The following is a 25,140-nucleotide window of genomic DNA, read 5'->3' on the forward strand; positions in this document are numbered from 1 at the left end:
ATAATGCATTGCAACACATTCTGGTACATACATACTTTAGCAAACTATAGGCTGCTGATTGGAACTTTATTTTTGTCTGTTAGGAATACAAATCACAAACCAATATATGGATACCACCGCAGGACAAGATCTTCCCTCATGATGAGAATGATTTTTACTAACCAGCAGTCAATTTATGGTGCAAATAGTCATATATGGTTTATTAGACTTTATTTTATGTTCTATTATATTTATTATAATATATTATATTATAATTAATTTTATTAGGTTATCTCTGAAATGCTTCAACAATTTAACAGTATGCAAAATGAAAGTTTGAAAAATCAGAAACATACCTAAGTTTTAAATATTCTCAGGTTGTTTCTTTTGTTTGAATGTATTCCTTCTGTGTTGCTAGTTTTATTTGGGGAACTGTTTTGTAATTAGGATGGGAAAAAAGACATAGAACCAGTTTCAAAGAGCATGAGATTAATAGCAAGGAATGCAAGTGGCAACATTTATTTTTTTAAATGCTACAAAACCTGCAGAAGAGGCATAGCTATCAATTTTTAGATTCTGAAGACTTTTACATTCATTTGGATGTTAAATGTTGACAGAATGTTTTGGACTGTCTACCACATTCACCATCCTGTTCTTTGTTTTCTTCTGTTCCAATTTAGTATTTTGTTGTTTGTTTTTACTTAATATATTATTTGGTGTATTGTGAGCCATCGAGAGACATTTGGAGTTGAGTGGCATCAAATCAAAACCCAGTCAAAATAAATAATTTGGAACGGCACTATTACTCAACAATAAATTTTGCCTTCCTATATCCCATAATTTGAATGTAACTTTGGAAACCAGCAGTTCATATCAAAATAGTAAATACACACTTTATCAACATTTTCCTTTATTATTCTGATTTAAGAATATTTTTGGGCAGGAACATCTGAAGTGGGCTAAAGAAGTTATGATTCAGCTGTGACTGTGTGAATGAAACCCCACATAAAAAGGAGGGCAAGCTTTGGTCAATTGCCATCTTGAGCCTTTTGACCCCATGTGTCTGATATCTTTCATATGTATTTATATTCAGTTAATCATATTTAGGATTAACCATTTATTCCTTTATTTCTGGCACAAATAACAATATAAGTAATTATAATAAAACTCACTGCAATTTCAGTATTATATTATTAGCTACACCAGTAACACCAGTCACAGGGGGGCGGGGAGAGAGACCCTATTTCAAACAGTTAGTATTTTGGAGATAATTACTTTCAATGGGCAACAACTTTGTCCTGCAATCATGTGATTTTTTTGAATACTAGTCTGAATTAAACGTATAGGTGAAGTGGAAGCACCATGATGCCCTTAGGCAGCATATCTCAACCTTGACAGCTTACAGATCTGTGGACTTCAGCTCCCAGAATTCTCCACTCAGCCTGGGGAATGGCTGGGGAATTCCTGGTGCTGAAGTCACAGATCTTCAAGCTATGGAAGTTGAGAAATGCTGCCTTAGGGCATCATGGTGTCTGATGTTAGTGAAACTAGACCAAAGTGTTTGTATCTGTGAATCACTATAAAGAAGTATAATAAGTGATAAAATTTGGTTATTTATAAGGAAAATATTCAGTGTGCTAAGGGAGGAAATATTTAACTATTCTGAAATGTTGTTGGACCTCTATTATGTTTGGGCTACAAATGTTGAGACCAGAGAGCTTCTTTCTAGTAAAAACTTTCCATTGACTTTTGCAGCAAAGAATAGTGAAGAAGTGCTTGTAGAGACTAAAATAGTGGTCTAAGGCAGGGGTCCCCAACCCCTGGTCCATGGACCAGTAACAATCTGCAGCATGCCAACAACCGGTCCATACGAACAAGGAAAGCCCCATCCGCAGGATGCAGGCAACACACAAAACCATGCATCTTCTGGTCTGTGGAAAAATCTCTCTCCATGTAACACATCCCTGGTGCCCAAAAGGTTGGGGACCTCTGGTCTAAGGCATAGATTATTCTCTTGTTCATTCCCCCAGACTGGCAGTACATATGATCATGTGAATGTGGATGGAAAACAACAATCATTGCTGATGCAGAAGCTACCTTACAAAAACCTGAGGGAATTAAATGCTGCAGCCCATCAACTTTAGCAAATGTACTTCTGTTTTAGGACTTTCAACTTAAATGGATTATTGCTGTTCACATAAAAATGGGCCAGAAGGGAAGTTAAACAGAGCCTGTTCACTATACAAAAATAGCATCATCTGGAGGCACCATAAAAATGGTTGCAATTAACTATCCGTATTACACATTAAAAGAACCATTTGCACATAGCCTCTGTTTTTCTACCTCATTATCAGAGTGCTTGCAAATTTTATTCCAGTTTCTTTTAGTGGTTTTTTTAAAAAAACTTATTTTGTTGTAGCAAGATGAACTGAGAGCCTTCTGGGTAGACCTGTTTCTGATTTTCAGCATCAACTACCCCATGCAGTTGTATGGGGGGGGGAATGAGTAAGTCCAGGGCTTTTTTTCTCATAGAACGCTCAGAACGGAGTTCCTGCACCTTTTTGGGATGGAACCTTGTAGGGTAGGCAAGGCGGGTTGTATGACATGTGTGAGTTCCAGCACCTTTTTCTTTTACAAAAAAAGCACTGAGTAAGTCCATGTAGACTCTCTTGAGTTTCTGAAAGAAATACAGGATATAAATTAAATTAAGACAGAAGCAATTAAGCACGACTCACGAGATGGTCCTTCTGCTTTTAAATGATGTGTGGGAAAGCCAGGTATGTGAAAAGTACTGGAAAGAAATATAAAAACCAGGACATGTGCACCTGCCGTTTGACCACACTGTGATGTGAAAACAAGCATCCAATACCCCTGCTTGTTTATCTTAATAATTTCAAAAATAATTTCCATCAGAACATGAAAAGGCATTCTTGAATTTTCTTAAGGCCCTCTGATCTTTGGACTGACCCTTGTCTATGCTTACAAAATAGGAAGGAAAGGTAAGAAATCAATGATCTGCTACTGAAGGATATTCCCTCCTACCTAATCTTATTTAGAATAGTTCTGGCCCTCTAGGAAGCATGATTAAGATAACTATTTAATCAAAAATAATCTGATGGGATATTTACTTTCTAGTAAAAGAGTATGGGAACCTAGCCTCAACGATTCATCTTGTGATGGATACCATGTGTTGTTCATTCACAATGTTAAGGCTTCAGATCTGTGCACTGCTTGGTTAAATCCAACTGGGCTCATTTCCCAGATCCAGAATGAGTTAGCTACTCTATTCCCACTGACTGTAATAGGTCTCAATTGGATTTAAAGGAATCTGACACAGAGATTAAAGGACTTTAGAAAGAGTCTTTTAGAGCTTGGATAGCATTTGGTGTTAATACAATAAATGCAGCTGCTATCTTACCGAGGAACCTAAAAAGTCATGAATTTAATCAATGAATCCTATAAAAGCTTGCATAATAAGAAACTATCAGTGGCTTAAAAATAAAATATTGTTAGGTAAAAAAAGTGTAAGTAAGTCTTCCTTAATCAAGAGAAAATCCTATAGATTTATTTTTTATTGTCAAGGTACCTAAGCAAAAGTATTTGCTTATGAAGTTTTTAATAAAGGAATCATTGGATTCCTGACATAATGATAGGGTCGTTTGAAGGCAATTGGCCAAATCTCATGAAAGTGTCCCAGGACAGCAAAAGTAAATTTGGTGGCCCTTTTTGATTATGGTTATGCAATGGCAGCAGGAAAGCTACAGGGGTCACACCAATCAGCTTTGCCACTTTCTAATTCATCATACAGGCCAATCTCCCCCAAATCATTTACCAGATGGGGCAGCTCATCACTTTAACCACCTAATAGGAAGCCATCCGTCATCTGATAATGTGATCATTTGGCTGCAGCTGGCTTGGCACTCTGCAGCCTGAGTACACATGTGATGGACTGGGGCCAGGCAAATGGGCTTATAGCACTGCTTAGTTCCCCTGATAGGATTTTCAGTCTTCCACTGGTCCATGAACAGGTGGAACATGAGCGAGAATGAAAAAATGACCATGTGTTGCAGAAATTAAGGAGTGCACACATAACCACTCCACTTGAATACCAATCAGAAGACAACCTTGAGCCAGGCAAATTAAAGCCATCTGTGATGTAACAGGAAGAATAGAGATGTGTGTGTGTATGCAAATACATTGCCATTAACTTATCATATAGGAATGGTCTGCTTTAATGTTTGCAGTTTGGGATTCTGTGCTGCTGGAACAGTAAAAAACGACTAGCTGATGGGTTTTTTAAAGTGCATTTAAGAGCGTTGGTTATAGCCTGCTTTACACTTAACTGTATTTATTTGAAACTTCTGTGTCTCTGCAATGAAATATTATTGGGAAGTGGAAAAATAATACATTATTTTCTTAATAATGTTAATAATGATCCTCCATCCTATTATCTGATCCCTCATTACTATTCAACAAGGCAGGGGAGTAGAGCGGGTGCTGCAGGAATATTTATATTATAGTTTTGGGGCAAAAGCAGAAAAAAGGCTCAGTTGTAATAGAAATATTTATCATAATGACAAACTCAATTATGCTGATTAAACTTGGATGGCGTTAACTTATTTAGGTGACAGAGATGCTGACCTTTCACTCTGAGATAATGAATCAAGGGTATTCCAAGTCAAGATCCCCAATGAGTTTGATTGTAGTAATTCTGCCCAGAAGCTGTAGAGAAGGCAACTGAATTACATGGCCACAAGAGATATACACACAGCATTTCTAAAAAAATAAAAAAAAATGAGTAAGTGTAAATGAAAATAGGGCAAACATTTAACCTACTCTTGCTTTTTCACATGTTGAAATTAAAAGTACTTAAAAATATGGTACAAATGCTTATTTCTCCTTTGTTTTCCTACTAGGGCTGTGTAGCTCATTGGGTTCCATGTCCAAAAGATGTTTCAGAGCACAGGATACCTGTGCATGTGATACCTGTCTACAACACATTAAAGCAGCTTAAACTTTTTATGGGACTATGTAAAATCCTGGAAAAAAAGATACTGAGTTCAAGTGCGTATACATTCATGTGGGATCTTGGGAAAAGGGGGAGCTGTTTGCATTGTTGCTGAGAGGTTCTACATTTGTACCCCCATGGAATCCAAAATATCTTTTGGAGATCAGATCCATGCTGCACATCCCTAATGATCACAATTTTAATTTTCTCTGAATACATTTTATATATGTGTGTGTGTTTATATGTGTATGTGTGTGTATATGCATACACACACACACACACACACACACACTCAGTGGTGGGATTCAGCCAGTTTGCACCACTTCAGCAGAATCGGTAGCTAATTTTTTGTTGCCCAGGCCCAGAACAGACTTCTGGAAGCAGCATCCACACAGAGAACTGGCTGGTCACATATTTGAATCCCACCACTGCATACACTGTATATGAGGGTGTAATGGCTCAGCAGTTAAAGATGCTGAGTATCAGCTAGTAGCCCAGGTTTGAGACCTGAGCACTGTGTGATGGGGTGAGCTCCTATTACTTGTCCCAGCTCCTGTTCATCTAGAAATTCGAAAGCATGCAAATGCTAGTAGACAAATAGGTACCATTTCAGTGGGAAGGTAACTGTATTTGGTGCACCTAGGTGTATAGTCATAAATATCATCTTGCTTTCACCATCTCTTCTTTCTCCAAGAAAAGGTCTATTCTCCTTTCCCTTCACTTAAGCATAATGCAGTGCTTAAGTGAAACAAATGCAACATATACAAACATCATTAAAAATTTCAGTCTGATTTAATCAAACATCCAGAGCTCATACTAAAATTTAGGTAATCCAACAATAGAATGGTGAAAAAGTGAGACATGGCTGGAGAGAGAGGAAATACTTGTATAAACTCAAAGTCAGGGTGGGTGGGTACAGAAGATTAACAAGATGGGCTCTCTCAGCTGTTGCAGAAAATCTTTGCAGCAGTAAGTAGCATTACCTGGTTTACAAGGTCCCCTGATTTGGAGGATTGGGGGATTCAGATTTTGTTGTTCCTCAGTTTTCCATAATCCATCCCACTATAGTCATTACATACGCTTATTCCAGACCTCTCTCTGGTTCCACTCATCTCTTTTTCAAAACTATTATTAAAAACATCCTTTGTAGGGAAAGGCAAAAACATTTCTTTCATTCCTGAAAGCAGTGAAAGGTAGAAGATGGTAAGGAATATAAGAGTCTAACTAATATATTTCTGAAATCAGTGCTTTTTTTGTAAAATAAAAAGGTGCCGGAACTCACACATGTCATTCAACCCGCCTTGCCTACCCTACAAGGTTCCATCCAAAAAAGGTGCCGGAACTCCGTTCTGAGCGTTCTATGAGAAAAAAAGCCCTGTCTGAAATTATCCAGTAGCTAAAACAGCACAGAACTTCTGACAACTTTTGCTGGAGGATTGGAAACAATGCAATGAATATAAATTCTTTCAAGTTCCTTGGTTCTGCCTTCAAATGCTCTGATTGAAAGAAAAGAGGGAAGGTTGATTACAAGGATAACATAATCTGATGGCAGATCTGTCAAATATTAAAGCCATTGCTTTTCTTGTGTCTCTGCCCCACCCCAGCAAAGGTATTTTAGAAATGCCACTTGGTAGCATTTAAAATACAATAAATCTCTTGACTAGTTTGGTGGGCAATGTAGTGCCTTCTTTTTCATCCAGCATGCTGGGTCCTCAAAAGAATGTTTGGGAACATTTTGGTGGTGATTTGAACTGGGAAAGTCTTATTAAAGACAAGCTGCATCTTGAATGAGTTAAAGAAAAAACCTCCAAATTCTGCCTTGGTTTGGGGTTTATGTAGAGACAAGCCTTCTTTGTGTTATTGGAATTGTTAAAAATGCCAAGCTTCATTTGTATCAGATACACTAACAGATATTTAATCTGTTTAAATGCTAATTTAAATTTTGTTATGTATGAAATTATATTTATATTCCTGCACTTAAATTGATTTTCTTTAAGCATTTTCTTTGTGGAAAATGTTGCCCAGAACAAAAATTGACTGTGACTGAGTTGGGATAGCTTTATGGGAGATGATTCAAGACAATTTTTTATCCAGTCAAATTCAGTATTTCCAAGCTTAAATCAGCCAAGCACATATATATTAATGCAGCTATAATAGTAATTATAGTTAAACTATTCTAACTATTTTACTCAAAATTATTGTGAACCTTCAAAATAAATCTTTATCTGGTATTAATACATAGCCATAACCAAAATCATTGTCAATTGCCTGCTCGCCCTAGATACATGAAACACCACCTTTCCATTTAACAATTGGATTGCTGAGTAGTGATTAAGAAAATATATAAATTGTGCTATGAGTTTTATCAATTATTTATAAATACAGGTAATCCTCCCTTAAGGACTGGTTGCTTAGTGACCATTCAAAGTTACAACAAACCTCTCCAAAGCTATTTATGCACATTTTGGAAGTTCCAACAGCTGCACCCTCTCAGACATGTGATACCATTTTGGCAACTGGCTTGCATTTATACCCTTTGCAGGATCCCACAGTCAATGACCATGATTTTTGGTGAGGATTTCTGCCAGTCTTCAGCATTTACTTCTGGTTTCTGGCAAATACTGGTCATTGGTGAAAATGGGTTTGCCTAACCATGGTGTTTGCTTAATGACCCCCTCAAAAAAGGTTGTAAAACCAGGCTCGGTTATGTGGTGACCTGCTTAATGACCACCATTAGGTACAACCATAATTCCAGGTTCAATTATGGTTGTAAGTCAAGGACTACCTATATTCTGAAATTGATAAAATATCCTTTCTCTGCTGATACTTGGATCAAGTCCTATAATGCACAACCAGCATATCTTTGTCCATGAAGTTGGGAATTATGAGCCCTGAAGTCAAAGATATTTTGAGGGCACTTGCTCAAGAAATGTTGTTGTAACCCAATAAATATGAAAAAATGCTGTAAACATTGTAGATTTTCTGTGTCAAAAACCACACAACCGAACACAAATTGGGAGCCTTGGTTAAGTGTTTCACCTTGCTTTTGTGCTGCAGCATCTTTTTATGGGCTTCCTTATTATTTCTTGAAAATGACAACAGTATGGATCTATGTAAATGGTAGAAGGTTTACTGTTCTCTTCAGGTGTTGTAGCCAGCTTTCATTACTGGGAAACCCTGCTGTGTTAAAGAAGTAACATTTTTACTTTCATGTGTCTTTTCCTCTGTAGTGGAAACGAGGGAAACATTAATGAGTGGAATACATGAAAACTGCACAGATGCATGCCTGTGAAGAATCAGGTAAGTTCAGATGCTGAGGGGAAGACATTTAACAAGGTCAATACAAATTGCGTGATTTTGACACAGCCAAGACTGTTGTCACTAAGGGGTTATGCACCCATTTTGTCTTCATCCTAATGGCATTTTTATGTCTTAATCCCTGCTGGGTTGATCTGGAATGTTTATCTTCAAAGCACTGTAAGAAAGTGGGGAAAGGAAGGTAACAATGAAGAAAAAGAAGAAGAAGCAAACAAACACTTCCCTCCAAAAACTGCCTCTCTCTGAAGTTGTAATATATCTGTAGCAACTTTCTCTGCTTGTCATACCATTCCATTAATGGCTCACATACTATTACCTTGACTGTAATAAAGTACACCGATATAACAAAACCGTTTAAGGGATAATGATGAGTCATTTTATTTTATTTATGCAGCTTTTTAAAAGGCTATGACAGGTTAAATAGGCAAAGTCAGTGACTGACTGACTGCCTCCAATGTAACATTCATAAATGGATGCTGGAATTTGCAGCCTGCAGAACTGTAATTGTTGCTGTTAACATCTGTCAACACCTAGGCAGCAATTCCCCCACCCCCCAAACTCAGAAAACATCAGAAAAAGTGAACCCCACTTTTGGCATATATATATATATATATATATATATATATATATAAGGGACGCGGTGGCTCAGTGGGTTGGGACGCTGAGCTTGTCGATCAGAAGGTCGGCAGTTTGGCGGGTCGAATCCCGAGTGCCGCGTAGCAGAGTGAGCGCCTGTTACTCGTCCCAGCTTCTGCCAACCTAGCAGTTCGAAAGCACGTAAAAATGCAAGTAGAAAAATAGGGACCACTACGGTGGGAAGGTAACAGCGTTCCGTGCGCCTTTGGTGTCTAGTCATGCCGGCCACATGACCACGGAGACGTCCTCAGACAAGCGCTGGCTCTTCGGCTTTGAAACGGAGATGAGCACCGGCCCCTAGAGTTGGAAACGACTAGCACGCATGTGCGGGGGAACCTTTACCTTTACCTTTATATATATATATATATATATATATATATATATATATATATATATATATATATATATATATATATATATATATATATATATATATATTTAGATTACCTTGCTAGGCCCCAAACATGGGACAAATCTTTATTTCCTGTTTCAGCCTAACCGAAGGCCATCGACAGGCAGTAGTCACAACAGTGACAGCTCATGTTTGTGTAAATTTTTTAGATTAGTTATAAGTTGAAGACTGCCTGTACTTTCAGTGAATTATTTTAGTAAATCATTCATACATACAGTATAATATATAATAATAATATTAGTGACTATTCAAAATTACAATGGCACTGAAAAAGTGACTTATGACTGTTTTTCACACTTATGACCATTGTAGCATCTCCATAGTCATGTGATCAAAATTTGGATGCTTGGCAACTGGCATGTCTTTATGACAGTTGAATTGTCATAAGTACCATTTATATCCTACCTTTCTGAAAGTTCAAGGTGTATACATAGAAGAAAGGAGTTATGCTTCATTTTAGTTCCCTGTCAGCAACTCTAAGTGGTACTATAAGCTGAGTGAAAATGCTTTCAGATTTTCCATTTTATGTTTTTCCCCCTCCATATTTTGTTCTCTTTCCAGTACAAAACTGGGAAAATATCCAGATATAGCAGCCCACAATATTATTTTCATCACGCAGCCCACAATATTATTTTCATCATGTAACCATGGTATATCTAATTCTACTTTTTCCTCCCTTGTATGGTTGTCTTTCACTGCTGTCATTTTTACTAATTTGATTTTAATCCTTTGTAGACTGTCCAAAAGTCTTGGTGAGGGGCAGCCTTAGAAATTGATTAAATAAAATGAAGTACACAACAGAATTTGGAGAAAGCCATAGATCAAAGTTTAAAAAAATATTTCAAATTCCCTAGGCCACCACACTAGTTATGATATTTCTAATTCAATACCACCCTATTCCAATTGTTTTCTGAATATTCTTCTATTTTCAATTAGGTAATAGAAGACTGTTATTCCATTAGAATGATGGTGCAGCTTGTTTAGAATAATCTCAACACATATCCCCACTTCACTCTTAACCAACTCCTCTCCTGTGCTCTGCATGATTTGATACTAAATTGATTTAAGAAAATCCTGTCCAGAAGGAAAAAGTATTTGGTCCAGTGGACAAGTATCTGCTATGCATCCCTAATTTTCTGTTCTAAGAAAGCAATAGTTAATTGATGTCATTTTATCCCTCTCATCTATCTATCTATCTACCATCTATATGCATGCATGGATGCATATTCACACACTTTGAGGAAATTCTCAAACCTAATTCGATCCTAATAAATTTTCTGAGGGATGGCCTAGGCACGAGAGAGTTTGTAAATTGACAATGCTTTGAGGCACACATTTTGGAATGAGCAGTTCATCAGGTAATTAATTACCTCTCTGGAGAATGTTTATCTCCAAATCAAGACAGGCACTTTTTCACCAGAAATAAGAGTTCTCCAAAGTGCTGTTAAGAGTTACTCCCTTCCCTAGAAATTAAGGTAATCCATAATCCTGATTTGAATTAAATTCATAAAAATACACTGCAGCTAGGGCAGGGAGTCTCACACTCACTGGGTTACCAATTTTAACTCCATTTTCTTTAGGGAAAATTCTCCCCAATTCTCTATTTTTATGGCTGCTTGATTATAAGAGATACTTCCTCTTACTACATTCAAATGGCATGGAGAAAGAAAATCCAAATCCTAGAAAATTGCCAATGTCTTATTTCAAATAGTAAGCAAAATGTAACAAAGAGAAAGGCAAAAACCCATGCTAATCCTCCTTGCACAGAAACTGAGCATATATTTCTGCAAACAAAAATCTTTACCACTAAATGTAGGTTGCAGTTAGATGGCCATTTAAATTAGAACAAAGGGCAGCCAGCAGACTGTAGTGAGACGTTAGAGCCCGAATCCAGTAGTTTTGGTGGATAAGACTTTCTGAATTTTAATTGTTCTTACATGTGGCTCTTTGGACCCTATGTTACAGTATCTACTGAACTCCGGATTGGTCAGTTGTCTTGGTTACACAATTCTCTATCTAAACTCCTCTTGCTCGCCTGAATGTCTTTTCCTCTCATCCTTCCTGCTTGGTCTGGCTTGATAAGAACCATGCTGTACCATCACAGAAGGCTTCTTTTGAAGACTTAATTAAATTCCCCTCTTGTGACCTATGTGATAGATTGGGAAGTACTGTACAATTGTGTTTTTCAACTTATCCCTTATTTGGGTAATTTCTTTTGCACATCAATTACTGTAGTAAAAACAATTTATGCCATCTTCTACTTTCTCTCACTGCATTTCAAAGCTATAATCAATACAGAGTGCTCCAGAGCACCCCCAGGCAATGGATTACAGATGCCAAGTTCTGCATTCATAGCTAAGGTAGCTAATTATGAATTACAATGGCTAGAAAGTTAGAGCTAGAATTCAGGAACAATTACCTCATGCTTGCCTATTAATTTAATGTCTAAAACAAAGCTGTAAACCTACTCCTTAAAAGGAAGTGGAATCCCATTTTTTAAAAAGTACTAAGGTGGTTGCCTTTATAGGCCACAATAAGTCACAATGAAATCAAAATAAAAAAATATATTATCATGCAAATGATGCAATTAGGTACTTGTGTCATATTGTGTGACATAAGTATATGACATCATTTATATAACACAATGACATCATAAAACATGCTTTAAGCATTACCTCCCCTGGAGACATCCATGATTGTCATTGCTTTTTTTCTAGGATATTTTTTACTTTCTAGAATAGTCTCTCTCTCTCTCTCTGTAAGAAAAAAAAGCAAGCTCAGAGAGCACCAAGGACCCCCCTATCTATCTATCTATCTATCTATCTATCTATCTATCTATCTATCTATCTATCTATCTATCATCTATTTCCCACTTTTATTATTATTATATCTCAAGGCAGCAAACTTACTTTCCCCACAGCAACAGCCCCCTGGAATTGTCTTCTGAGTTCTGATTACATTCAACTGTGTTTAGCTTTCTGTGATTACTCAATAGTGGCTAGGTGCTGCTGCTGCTGTTATCATTATTATTATTATATTTATTTATTTTGGTCTTTTCAAGTTAGTCATAACTCCTGGAAACTGCCTTGATTAGTCTCTGCATTTTTGTTTTTAAGACTTTTGGAAGTTATTTACTATTGCCTGCTTCCTAGGACTAGGAGAGAGTGACTGGCCCAAAATCACCCAGCTGACTTCATGATTCAAGCAGGACTATTACTTCTTGCATTTCCACACTTTTGTGTGTGTGTATTTATTAAATTGAATTAATATACTGTATTAACCCTCTATGAACTTAGCAACATCTTCAGTCTGGCTTGTCCTTTTTCAGCATAGAAAAGAATAGAACAGAGGCCACTAACTCAGTACCTTTAAGATAACAGATTGCCTATCAAAACTCCAAGCAGTGCCATTGGCTCATTAAAATAATTATTTTCATTGAAATCTTACTAGATTTAAGAAATGAAATAAAGGGAAAGTTTTTATTTTTGTGAGAGACTAATAAAAGTTTTTAAGATTTTGTGATTTAGTGAAATTTGGCTTTGGGAAAAATACTTAAGTAATCACCCAAGATCATGTGATTGTATCTGGAATGAGAAAAAGTTGTTGAACTTTTGTTATTAGACAATCCAATCCGATTAATAGTGTTCTATTAAAATATGTTTAATATTGCTTTGAAGATACACATGGACATATGTGGTAAATATGATTAGACAGATAGGTAAGTAGATATATAGGGAGGTAGGTAGGTAGGGAGAGAGAGAGAGAGAGAGAGAGAGAGATGGAGAGAGAGAGAGGGAGAGAGAGAGAAAGGAATTAATAACCATTCATTCATAATGCTTCTATTACAAATCCATGATGAGACTAGAAATCTAGACCCCACAGAATTCAATGCAGAGGGTCAGGATTTCCTATTACAGAAATATGCACTGTCAGAGAAACAAACAAATGTTTCATGCACATTTATGAAATAATCATTGGCCCACCTTTTGAAACTGACATGATGCGAGGGCAATTAAATTCTAACAACCTGCCTAGAATGCTCAGTCTGTTGTGTATGTTCCAGGTAGTTCGATGAATAATGAGCTCATTCAAATCTATAGGGACTTCATAATTGCTTTGGATTTTTCTATGACAGGGTAGTAGCTCTATCTCTGTGGCACTGATTTAGTGCAATTTATCTTAAAATGTGAAGCCTTCCAAAATGTCCTGCCAGCTTTTATAATCTGCAAGTGCAAGATTTGTTTTTGAATGAGAAAGCGTCCAAATAATGTGAGCAATTTAAATGGCAATTCTTCTTCATCTTATTTCATTACTGCAGGATGCAATACTGTGTCTATTTTAAGCATAAATAGAAAAAAGGAGTGTCCCTCCCAATGTTTAAGCTTACTTCAATAGCTTAGAATTTATTCAAAGCCATGTATAGTGAGCTTGAGACAGTTAGATTATGTCTTCTACAGAAAACAGTAAGTAGCTATAATCAAGCAATACCATCAACTGGATTGGCACAACTTTACAATTCTGCTGATACACAGCGTGCCATTTTGCACAAATAAGTAGGGGAAAAAGAGACAAGGCAGTGTAACTCTATGTACAGTTATATCAATAGCTACAAAGATCATGGATTTACTAATAAAATGAGTTCTTTGAAGACTTTGAAAATATGGCAGAAGGATCATGTGGTTACTCTTTTCATCTCAGTGCATCCTACATTCATGTAACATTTGTCCTTCATTGCATTGTATTTAATGGGTTAATGTGTTAGTAAAACAAGAGTACATGAGAAAACCCTAATGGTTGAAGTAACTCTTTTTTTATTGAAAAGTTTTACAGTACATTTTTAAAAGACAAAACCCCTCCCAACCCCCTCCCCTCTCCCCAAACCTCCCCAACTCTTCCCTCTCCTCCCCCTCCCCCCTCCCCGACTTCCCAGAGCTAAATACAGGGTATAAAAATACAAACAATCATAATCTACCATATGCAAACAACAATAAAATATTAAATTCTATCGCACTTTAACTCTTATTAAAATAACTACAAGTAATTTATATATCAGGTTGAAGTAACTCTTGAGAATATGTATGAATTGATTGGTTTTATTTGTTTGAAACACTGAACCAAGCTTTGAATGGGGATTATATTAGATATGAGTCCCTGGGTACATTCCATTACCTTTTCTGTTAAATAAAAGATCCTGGTGCAATTCCAAAACTGTAGTAATGATTAGACTCAAAAAATCAATTCTTTGAGATGGACAGGTATATAAATTGAAATAAATAAATAAATAAACAAGATACTGCTAGACAAGACTAATAATACCATGAATTGGGCCTTTATGCTTAGGTGTAGGTGAAATCTTTGCATGCTATTAAATCCCTGTCCCTAATTAATTTTGAAACTGAATGATATGTTTCTTAGAATTTTAGGCAGGCTCCTTCAACTGAAAAATTACTTTAAAGGATTACTTGATTTAAAGGAGGTAAAGATAGTCAATTTGTAAAGGCCTGTCAATTCATACATATTACAAGATTTGGGATGCTAAAGAACATTTTAAAAAAACCCCAACAGTGTGAAGTTTTATTAAGCTCCCCTCACTTCTCTTTTCCCATAATTGGAGCACTTTCTCAAATGCCTTGGTTCAACACTCTTATCTACAGCAACATCTGGAAACCATCTGTGGTATTTGCTGGAAATTCTGGTTTCTCATCAATGTAATGGCTGTTTTTATTCTTAGGTGCCAGAAACAGTTCATTCCTGGGTCATTCCCTACCAATAATAACTAGATTAGATTTCATCCAAATCTAGGCACTACCATTAAAAATATTGAGGAGTTTGAAAAATGTAGAAAAGAAATTAGGACATGTCTCTAGCTACATCTTACAGCAGGGTTTCTTAACCTTTTTGTGCCATGGACTCCTTTTAAGGTGACTAATATTTTTTGGATTCTAGAAGCTACAAATTACTAATTCTAGAAGCTCAAAAATATGATGTAATTTTTTGTTCTATGCAAATTCATATAACCTCTGAAATTTATTTTTGGACCCTCAGGGATCCAAGGTCTAATCTATCCATGGACCTGGGGTTTCAAACCCTGTTTTAGAACTTTTAAACATAAAATAAATATAGGCAAGGGAGATATGATCTACTTTAAAAGGTGTCTACTGTATGCTTGTGGTAGAAAGTGTGAACACAAATAATTTTTTCACCTTTCTCATTATAATTTAAGGCCATTCATATGGGCTGGGGCTGGAATAGTAGCAGATAAAACATGCATCATGAGAACAATGCTAATCCTAAAATTTTCATACTTACATTCAGTGAAAGTCCATAAGAACCAAGTTTGTAGCTTCACACATAGATCATCATTTTTCCATCATCATGATTAGCTCTGACAGACACAGGATGGGAGCAAGGTATCTGTCCTACTCCTCCTTGATCTCTCAGGGGCCTTTAATATTACCAATTACTGCTTGCTATTCTCTGGATTGGCTTAGGGGCATAGTGGGCATAGTTTATGGTGCTTCTCCTCCTTCTTTTGAGATTGAAAGTATTGAAAGGGCAAAGAACCAGGGGCCTAGACCACTGTTTTGTGAGGTGTCTAAGGTTCAACTTTCTCCCCACTTTTGTTTAACATCTACATGAAGACAATAGGTGAAGTCATTTGTTGGTACAGAGTTAAGTGTTGTTGGCATGCTGATGATAATCTGATTTTATATCTCTTGCCCCTGGACATTCAAGTGATGCCAGCAACATTTTTCCTCTTTTAAAATAGAATAAAATAACAGAGTTGGAAGGGACCTTGGAGGTCTTCTAGTCCTACCCCCTGCTTAGGCAGGAAACCTTGTACCATTTCAGACAAGTGTTTGTCTAATCTCTTCTTAAAAACTTGCATTTTTGGAGTGTTCATAACTTCTGGAGGCAGGTTGTTCCACTGATTTATTGTTCTAACTGTCAGGAAATTTCTTCTTAGTTCTAGCTTGCTTCTCTCTTTGATTAGTTTTAATAGTAATTTTGTTTAATAGTTTAATTAAAAAGATAATAACCAATACAAACTTTTAAAAAAATAAAAGAATAAAAATAAAAAAATAGAGAGTGCAGGAAGGGAGGGAGGAAGGAAGGAAGAAAAGAAGGAAGGACTTATCTTTTCATAACAACTAGTAGAAATAATTTTAGTGTCTTGTCACCTTCTCTTGAAATATAACAAACAACAGCTTTGGCTATAATCCAGACAGTGTTGTTCAGTTTGTGATTGAAGTGTATGAACCCTAAAAAAGCTGAGTTCACAGATAGTTGGGTTATGCAAGGGAAAATCATTGACTGCCAGAAAAGGCATTCCTATTTGAAAAGAAGGTATCACTGGAGCTGATTGACTGAATTCAAATTTCCTTTGCCTCAGTCTGTCTCTGAGAGGGAAAACTACTGGTGCAAGAGATGAATATATGGCTGCCATCTATTTTCACTTAGTTGGGAGGAACACACTGACCTGTTTTACTTCACTGTTTTCACTTACCTGGGACTTATTTCAGTTACACATACTGTACATTTACTAATGTTTACTTTAGAGCAGGCAGCCTTGCACAGTTCATCACCCCCCCTTTTTTTTTGAAAACTCAAGAAATCCACTGCCACCAAACTGCTGATTGGTGTGGTTTTGTGCCCCCCCCAATTATTTTTAGGTTATCAATGTGGCCCTTTCCCCTCAAAATAGCTGTGTGGCCTGTTTTAGACTCAGTGTAAAGTAAATGCAGATTGACAGCACAATATAAAGGGCTTGTGCTAGAAGTGGGTTGGAATAGGGATATCTGAGCAGGAATGTTGTGTTGTTTTCAGAAATGTTATACAACCATTTTATGAGATGGGACTCAGAATTATCAACGTTTTACGCTTCTCTCTGAATAGTAGATGGTTATTCAGATTACAAACTGCTCTAGCTCAGAAAGCAGGTGGTATCCGTGGCCAGGAAACCTTTTCATCAGGTGTTCTTTCTCACAATCATCCACATCTTAATCATCTCATATGTAGATTATTGTAATGCAGTCTACAATGGGCTGCCCTTGAAGACAACCCAGAGACTGCAGCTGATCCAGAATTCAGTGGTATTGACAGTTATGTGCATGCCTCAGCATGTCCACGTAACATCTCAGGTGTGCATTATTTGTGAGCTTCCAGGTGTAATTCAGTGGAATTAAATCATCTACACCTGATCTGAAAACATTTTTTTTCTCCCATTGTTTCTCTATCCTATAAGATCCAACAGAGAGAGCTTACTTCCTATCCCATCTCAAGGGGTCTAGGAAGTATCTTCCCTGTTGGGGTAATTGCTGTCTGGAACAGTCTGGATCCCATTATCCTGAAAATCTGACATTTTCTCCATGCTTTGGTATGGTTGGGGTATGCACTCACCTGGATTGAATCATGTTTGTGAAAATACATAGCTTGTTCACCTCTTTTACTTGGATGGCAGGGGGTAATATTATGTGGATTTATTTTTTAATTTGCATACCACCCAGAGTTGTTCTTGAGCTAGACAGCCATAAAAATCTAAAAATCTGAAGATTACATAATTCTACCTAAAATCGAGTAACAATGACAAATCCTAGCTTGTTTATTTCATAAGTTTCTTTAGCATCCATTGTTAAGCTGTAAACTATGGTTTAAAAGCCACAATGGCTCTGTTTATTATGCTTATTAACCAGATATCAGAATATTTCAGGGAAGGCTTTGGTTATATTAGTCATGATGTCTGTAACTGGTCCAATGAAAAAAATGTATAAAAGAGATGGTTTGCATCCATCAAAGAAAGGGACTGAGCTACTCGGCAATAAATTCACAGATTTTCTGGAGGAATATTTAAACTAAACAATGGGGAGAGTGAGTTAATTGATACAGAACATCCCTGTTCCCGGCAATCTAAAAATTATAGGGCTATCAGTGCATGTAACATAGATGTGTGTGTGGACAAGAATATTAACCTTGCTGTTAAGCAAAATCAAGCTTTTAATAGTGAGTGCCACACAAAGTACACTAACCAAACAAGTGGTAAGAAAATAGGGAACTCAGGCACCACACAGGTTATGTAGAAAGTAAACACAGGGTCAGTCATAAAGGACTCAAATGTCTATACACCAATGGACAGAGTATGAACAGTAAACAAGGTGAACTAGAAATTCAGATTAATGAGGGCAGATATGATATTGTTGCCATTATGGAAACATGGTGGGATGAAACCCACAAATGGAACACACAGCTAGAGGGATTTAAATAGTTTAAAAGAAACAGACCAAATAAAAGAGGAGGTAGAGTTGCTCTCAATATAAGAAATAACTACATCTCTACAGAGGTAGAGCACAACAAAGATGAAAATTGTCTTGAATGCATTTGGGTCAATATAAAATGTGGGGGGATGACATTACCATAGGTGTATACTACAGCCCAACCAAACAGAGGAAATAGATGAACTTTTTGCTAGTCAGCTAACTAAGGTATGTAGGAAGCATACATGAGAATCCTCAAGGGGAAAACAACTCAAGAAGCTTGGGAAATTTTGAAAAGTGAGATAATAAAAGCCCAGTCTAGCACAATACCAACAAAGAAGAAAAATAACAACTCTCAAAAGAAACCAGCATGGCTGCATAAAGAACTCTGATAGATTGAAAGATAAAAAGGACAAGTATAGGAAGTGGAAAGAGGGGCACATAACTAAGGCAGAATATCAGCAAATAGCCCGAGCCTGCAAAGATGAAGTGAGGAAAGCTAAGGCTTAAAATGAACTAAGGCTTGTGACCAAAGTCAAAAATAACAAAAAACAGCTTCTTTTAACTTGTAAAAAACAAGAAAAAAGTGAAGGAAATAATTGGTCCATTAGTGGGAGAAAGTGGCAAGAAGGTGACAAGCAACAGGGAGAAAGCAGAACTATTGTATCTGTCTTTACACAAAGGGAAAAAAAAAACAGTCCAACCTATCAAAAACAGTGCCATAAAAACAGAATAGAAACACAAGTTAAGATAGGCAAGAAAATGGTAAGTGATCACCTGTCCAGCCTAGATGAGTTCAAATCACCAGGACCAGATGGATTACACCCTAAGGTTCTCAAGGAACTGGCAGATGTGATCTCAGAGCCACTGAACTATATTTTTCAAAGATCCTGGAGCACTGGAGAAGTACCAGAGAACTGGAAAAGAGCTGATGTAGTTCCCATCTTCAAAGAAGGGAAAAAAATAGATCCAAGAAACTACAGACCTATCATCCTGACCTCAATACTGGGAAGATTCTGGAAAAGATAATCAAACAACGAATCAGCGAACACCTAGATGCAAACAAAGTCATTACTAAAAGCCAACATGGGTTTGTCATAAACAGATCATGCCAGACAAATCTTAATGCATTCTTTGACCAAGTAACAAAATTAGTGGATCAGAGGAATGCTGTAGATATAATTTACTTGGACTTCAGTAAGGCATTTCATAAAGTAGATCACAACCTACTACTTGATAAGATAGAAAAATGTGGGTTAGACAGCATCACCACCAGATGGATTCGTAGCTGGCTGACTGGCGGTACTCAGCCTGTGGTCCTCAATGGAACTGCATCTACATGGAGGGATGTGTGTAATGGGGTGCCCCAGGGTTCTGTTCTAGGCCCAGTGCCATTCAACATCTTCATCAATGATTTGGACGAGGGGATATATGGGGAACTCATCAAATTTGCAGATGACACCAAGCTGGCAGGAATAGCCAACACTCCAGAAGACAGGCTTAAGATACAGGAGGATCTGGACAGAACTGAACACTGGGTGCTATCTAACAATATGAAATTTAATGGTGAAAAAAGTAAGGTTCTACATTTAGGAAAGAAAAAACAAATGCACAGGTATAGTATAGGTGGTACCTTGCTCAATAGTAGTAACTGTGAGAGGGATCTTGGAGTCCTAGTGGACAATCACTTATGTAAATATGAGCCAGCAGTGTGCTGCAGCTGCCAAAAAAGCCAACACAGTGCTAGACTGCATTAACAGAGGGATAGAATCAAGATCACGTATTAATAAGGTAAGACCACACTTGGAATACTGCATCCAGTTTTGGTCACCACGATGTAAAAAAGATGTTGAGACTCTAGAAAGAGTACAGAGAAGAGCAGCAAAGATGATTAGGGGACTGGAGACTAAAACATATAGGGAACGGTTGCTGGAATTGGGTATGTCTAGTTTAATGAAGAGAAGGACGAGTGGGGACATGATAGCAAGTGTTCCAATATTTCAGGGGCTGCCACAAAGAAGAGGGAGTCAACCTATTCTCCAAAGCACCTGAAGGCAGTACAAGAAGCAACGGATGGAAACTAATCAAGGAGAGAAGCAACCTAGAACTAAGGAGAAACTTCCTGAAAGTTAGAACAATCAACCAGTGGAACAACCTGCCTCCAGAAGCAGTAAATGCTCCAACACTGAAAGTTTTTAAGAAGAGACTGGACAGCCATTTGTCTGAAATGGTATAGGGTTTGCTGCATGAGCTGGGGGTTGGTCTAGATGACCTCCAAGGTCCCTTCCAACTATTATTATTATTATTATTATTATTATTATTATTATTATTATTATTATTATTATTATTATTATGGAGATAAAAAATTCCCTGATTAAGGCTGAATTTGCATATTTTGCTGTGCCATGAGATAATTTTCCTTAGCATGACGTGTACCAGCCAGATATGATTTTTTTCAACAAACTATAATTCAACAAACCATGGTTTACCATGACAGGTAAATAATAATTGTCACGTTGTTGTTGGACAGTTTTTCTCATGTTTTCTATGTTTTCAGATGGCAGCTTCTAGAAATCCAGACAGCATGGTCAAAGCCAACAGCAATGTAGATGAGAGAATTCAGACACTTCTGAAATTCGTCAGTGTAGGTGGGTGGTCTGCCTTACAAGAATAATTTAAATTGCACCCATTAAAGCAGGGGTGTCAAACTCACAACATCATGTTTCATGTCACAATGTATTGCAACTTTTTTTCCCATTGCCAGCAATGGGGTAGGAGCAGTTTCGGCATGACGCATCCAGTCCATGGGCCGGCAGTTTGACACCCCTGCTTTAAAGCATAAATAGTTTAGCTGTATCACTGTTCATATAAGTCAGTTCCAGAAAACTGAAATCAACTCAAGACTCAAAATAGGTTTTATAGAACAATATAGCATTTGTTTTTGTTAAATGTTCAATTTGTACAGCAGTGGATGGGGAATGTCTGAGTTATTATTAGAAAAGGAGAAGGTTGCTTGCTTTTTTTATTGGAAGAAAATTCGTCTACAACAGCAGTGCAAATGTCAGATGCTAATAACCCAGGTGAGCTCCTTGAATGGGAACATAATGAAGATAGATACATTTATAACTAAATGATTTTTTTTCCTTAAAATATTTTGCCTCACACTGTAGAAGAGCATAAACCTTAGCCATGAAGTTATTCTAACTTTTCTATTGTAACTCAGTCCTATAGGTTGAGAAATGTTTTCTTAAGAAATGTTAATATTAAAAGATATTCATTTCTAGGTTTGCTGCCAGTAGGATGATGTTTCTTGATGGATGTTAGATGTATGGAATTTCATCCACTAAGGGTTCTGAACTGATAGATTTTGCAAGACTTCACTATCATTCCTTAAGTTACCATATATTATCTAGAGTTGTCAGATCTTCAAGCAGGCTTGATCTCATCTCCTGGTGGTAAATGAATAAAAGAAACAAAAAGCCAATAAAAACATTGACTTCATAATTCTGCACTCTCTTTTCATATAATCCTGATTTTACTAATGAAGAATGCACACTCTCTTATTTAGGAGACGATGCAGAAGTTTTAGTATTTTAAGGTTCAGTGATTTAAATAAGAAAGTAAAGCATGCTCTTAGATGTTTCCCACTGGAATGAATTTGAATTTGAAAGTGCTAAAACTTAAACTTATTGTTCTCTGAGTGACATTTATTATCTCTCTCCCTATTCCACCTTATTGGCTTGTGAAAGAATATGAGAAAAGTATTGTAAGTGTGCTGCCTGAACTGAAATGTAATAAAAAAATGGGGATGGAATGGACAAAAAAATAGAAAGTAGGACACAGATTTGCATATAATCAGCTTATGCTAATTTATCTGTATAGATGCATGCTTAGCAATAATAGAAATAGAGTGTATAATAGGCACTGTTAGATTCCTGTTTGTTGAATGTGTTGAAGCAAGGCTTGGCCAATCATCTGTCTTGGATGTTTAAGTCTAGATTCTTATACAAAGCAAACTATTAAACTTTATGACATTGAAGACTCTTCCAGTTCTATGATCTGTGACCTGTGTGCCTGCTCTGTCTATAGTCTAAGTATTAATTGGTATTATTGGAAATAACTTAAGGTCTTTGCTGCTCCCTTATTTTAGGGTTCTTTATTAATATTAATTATGATTGGCTTTACCTTCAAATAAAAGATTCTTCCCACAAAAGACCAATTATAGACCACCTTTGAAATAAAGAATGTCCTTTGTAAAGACAGATATAAAGTGACAAATATCAGATTAATGCATTCCCTTATGTCAGGGATATTTCTTTTTCTGGCTAGTGGCGATTCTATAGGATTTGGGTATCTGTAAATGAAAATATAACTTCAAAACATCATAGAAGAAGGTGATCATCCCCTCCAATAAAATTCCAAGTAGATGTTGGGTGTGTACTGTACAAATTATTATTAAAAAGGACATGTTCATTGCACACTATTTCTTCTGCTCTTGAAAGAAAATAACTACATACTGTATGAAAATAATATTTTTTTAAAAATGGATAGATCAGTACTAATTTTTCACAAGAAACTCTGTTTAATGGGAAGATGCAGTAAAAATGACTGAAGTGGGCTAGGTCCTTACCACAGTGTCTACCACTGTAATCTGGACCCATGCTCCTCCTGGCTGATTAACACATGCTAACTTTCAGGAGTTAGCATGTGTTGAATTCCAAGTGGTGTTAAATACTTCCTTATGAGAATGGCTAGTTTGACCAGCCTTGAGAAAGGTAGTTTACCCCCTCCTCAAGAGGCCATCCTTGGACAGTATGGTTTTGGATAACTTCTGTTCAGTCTTCAACTTTCCCTTTTTAGGGAAGATTGTTGAGATGATGATCAGATTCCCGCTACAAAGCGCCTTGGGTGAAAAAGATTATGTGGACCCTTTTCAGTCAGGATTCAGGCCAGCTATAATTCTGAGACAGCATTTGTTGCACTTGTGAATGACTTTGGCATGGGGTGATGTGTTCATCCTGGTCCTTCTGGATGTTTCAGTGGCTTTTCATACCATCAGCTACAGTATATTGCTGGACTGACTCTGGGGACTGGGAGTGGGGAACAGTGTTTTGCAGCGGTTCTCCTCCTTCTTCCATTATCAGTCAGTGTTATTGGGAGAGGAAAGACCCAGCCCTAGACACTTATTATTTGGGGCACTTCAGCACTCTAGTCTCTTTTCTCTGCTATTTAACATCTATCAAGCTACTGGGAGAGGTCATGTCTCCTGCTGGAAGAGCAGGTGACAGCTGTGGACAGGCAGGCCTTTGCATAACTCTGTCTTGTACACCAATTGCACCCATTTCTGGATCAGAAAGCCTTGCTCAGAACATCTGAAAGCTGCAATTGGTCCAGAATGCAGTGGCATGCACAGTTTTGTGTGTCTGCAGTTCACCTGAGTAATAGAATTGCACTTGCTTCCACTTGCTTTTTAGGTCAAATGAAAGCATTGGTTATCACCTTTAAAGTCCTGCATGGCACAGGGCCAGGATAAGTTCAGTACTGCCTCTCCCTGAAGGTGTCTGTCCTTCCTACGAGTTTAAATAAGATGAATGTGCTCCAAGTCATGTCCCTTAAAGGTTGCCATCTGATGGGCCCTTAGAAGTATGTTTTCTCAGTGGCTCCTTCAGTGCTTTGAAACAACCTCCCACCAAAGATAAGGGGGACCCCTATCCCTTAGCCTTCCAGATGGCTGTGAAGACCTAGCTCTTTCCCCAAGCATTGGGCTTAGATGGGGGGAGGGTGTTGAGCTGTCAAGATGTTTGGTCTGGCAACTAGGGAGAAGGACATGTTTTAATCTATGTTTTATGCATTGTTGTGAGCCACCTAGTCCTCGTATGAGATGAGCAGCCATATAAGTCTTGCAATTAATTAATTGAATAAGCTGTATGTACTCTCTCTTATGGAAAAGATCTTTGCATATATTGACAACTCTATGGTTGTAACAATGTTCTGTATAGGACCTTGAGCCTATATGACTCAGAGTCACTGAGAATATTACTCCAGGAAAATCAGGAAGAACTGGTACCTTCAAGGTTGACAGCAAGGCCAATAGTGTTGTCATGATTCACATTTATTGTAACTTTAACTTCTATCAATTGCTGGTTTCCAGATTTTTTGTGTGAGTACATTATTGATACAACCAGCACATTTATTATTTACAGTTAAAAGAAAGATGTAAATCCTTGCCCCCATTCATTCTTTATACTCTGTGTGCCTTGAGCTCTGTCCCCTTGTTTGTGGAGGGGAGATGAGGACACTGATATCGATTATGTGGGATAATCAAAATAGCAACAAAAATGGATTTTCAATTCTTTGTGGGAATACCCTAGGTTGTATAAAAAGTGAGGCTTTTAGCATTATAGAAATATCCTATGATCAAATAATGGACATAAGAACCAGGAATTATGCTCACAAAGCACAGTTTTAATTTTTTGTAGTATATTTGTAATACATTAGCATTCATCTCTGAATTGTTAAGTCTATTTTGTGGTTCA

This window comes from Vipera berus, assembly GCF_964194415.1.
Source record: "Vipera berus genome assembly, chromosome: 3".
In the NCBI taxonomy this organism is placed as follows: Eukaryota; Metazoa; Chordata; class Lepidosauria; order Squamata; family Viperidae; genus Vipera; species Vipera berus.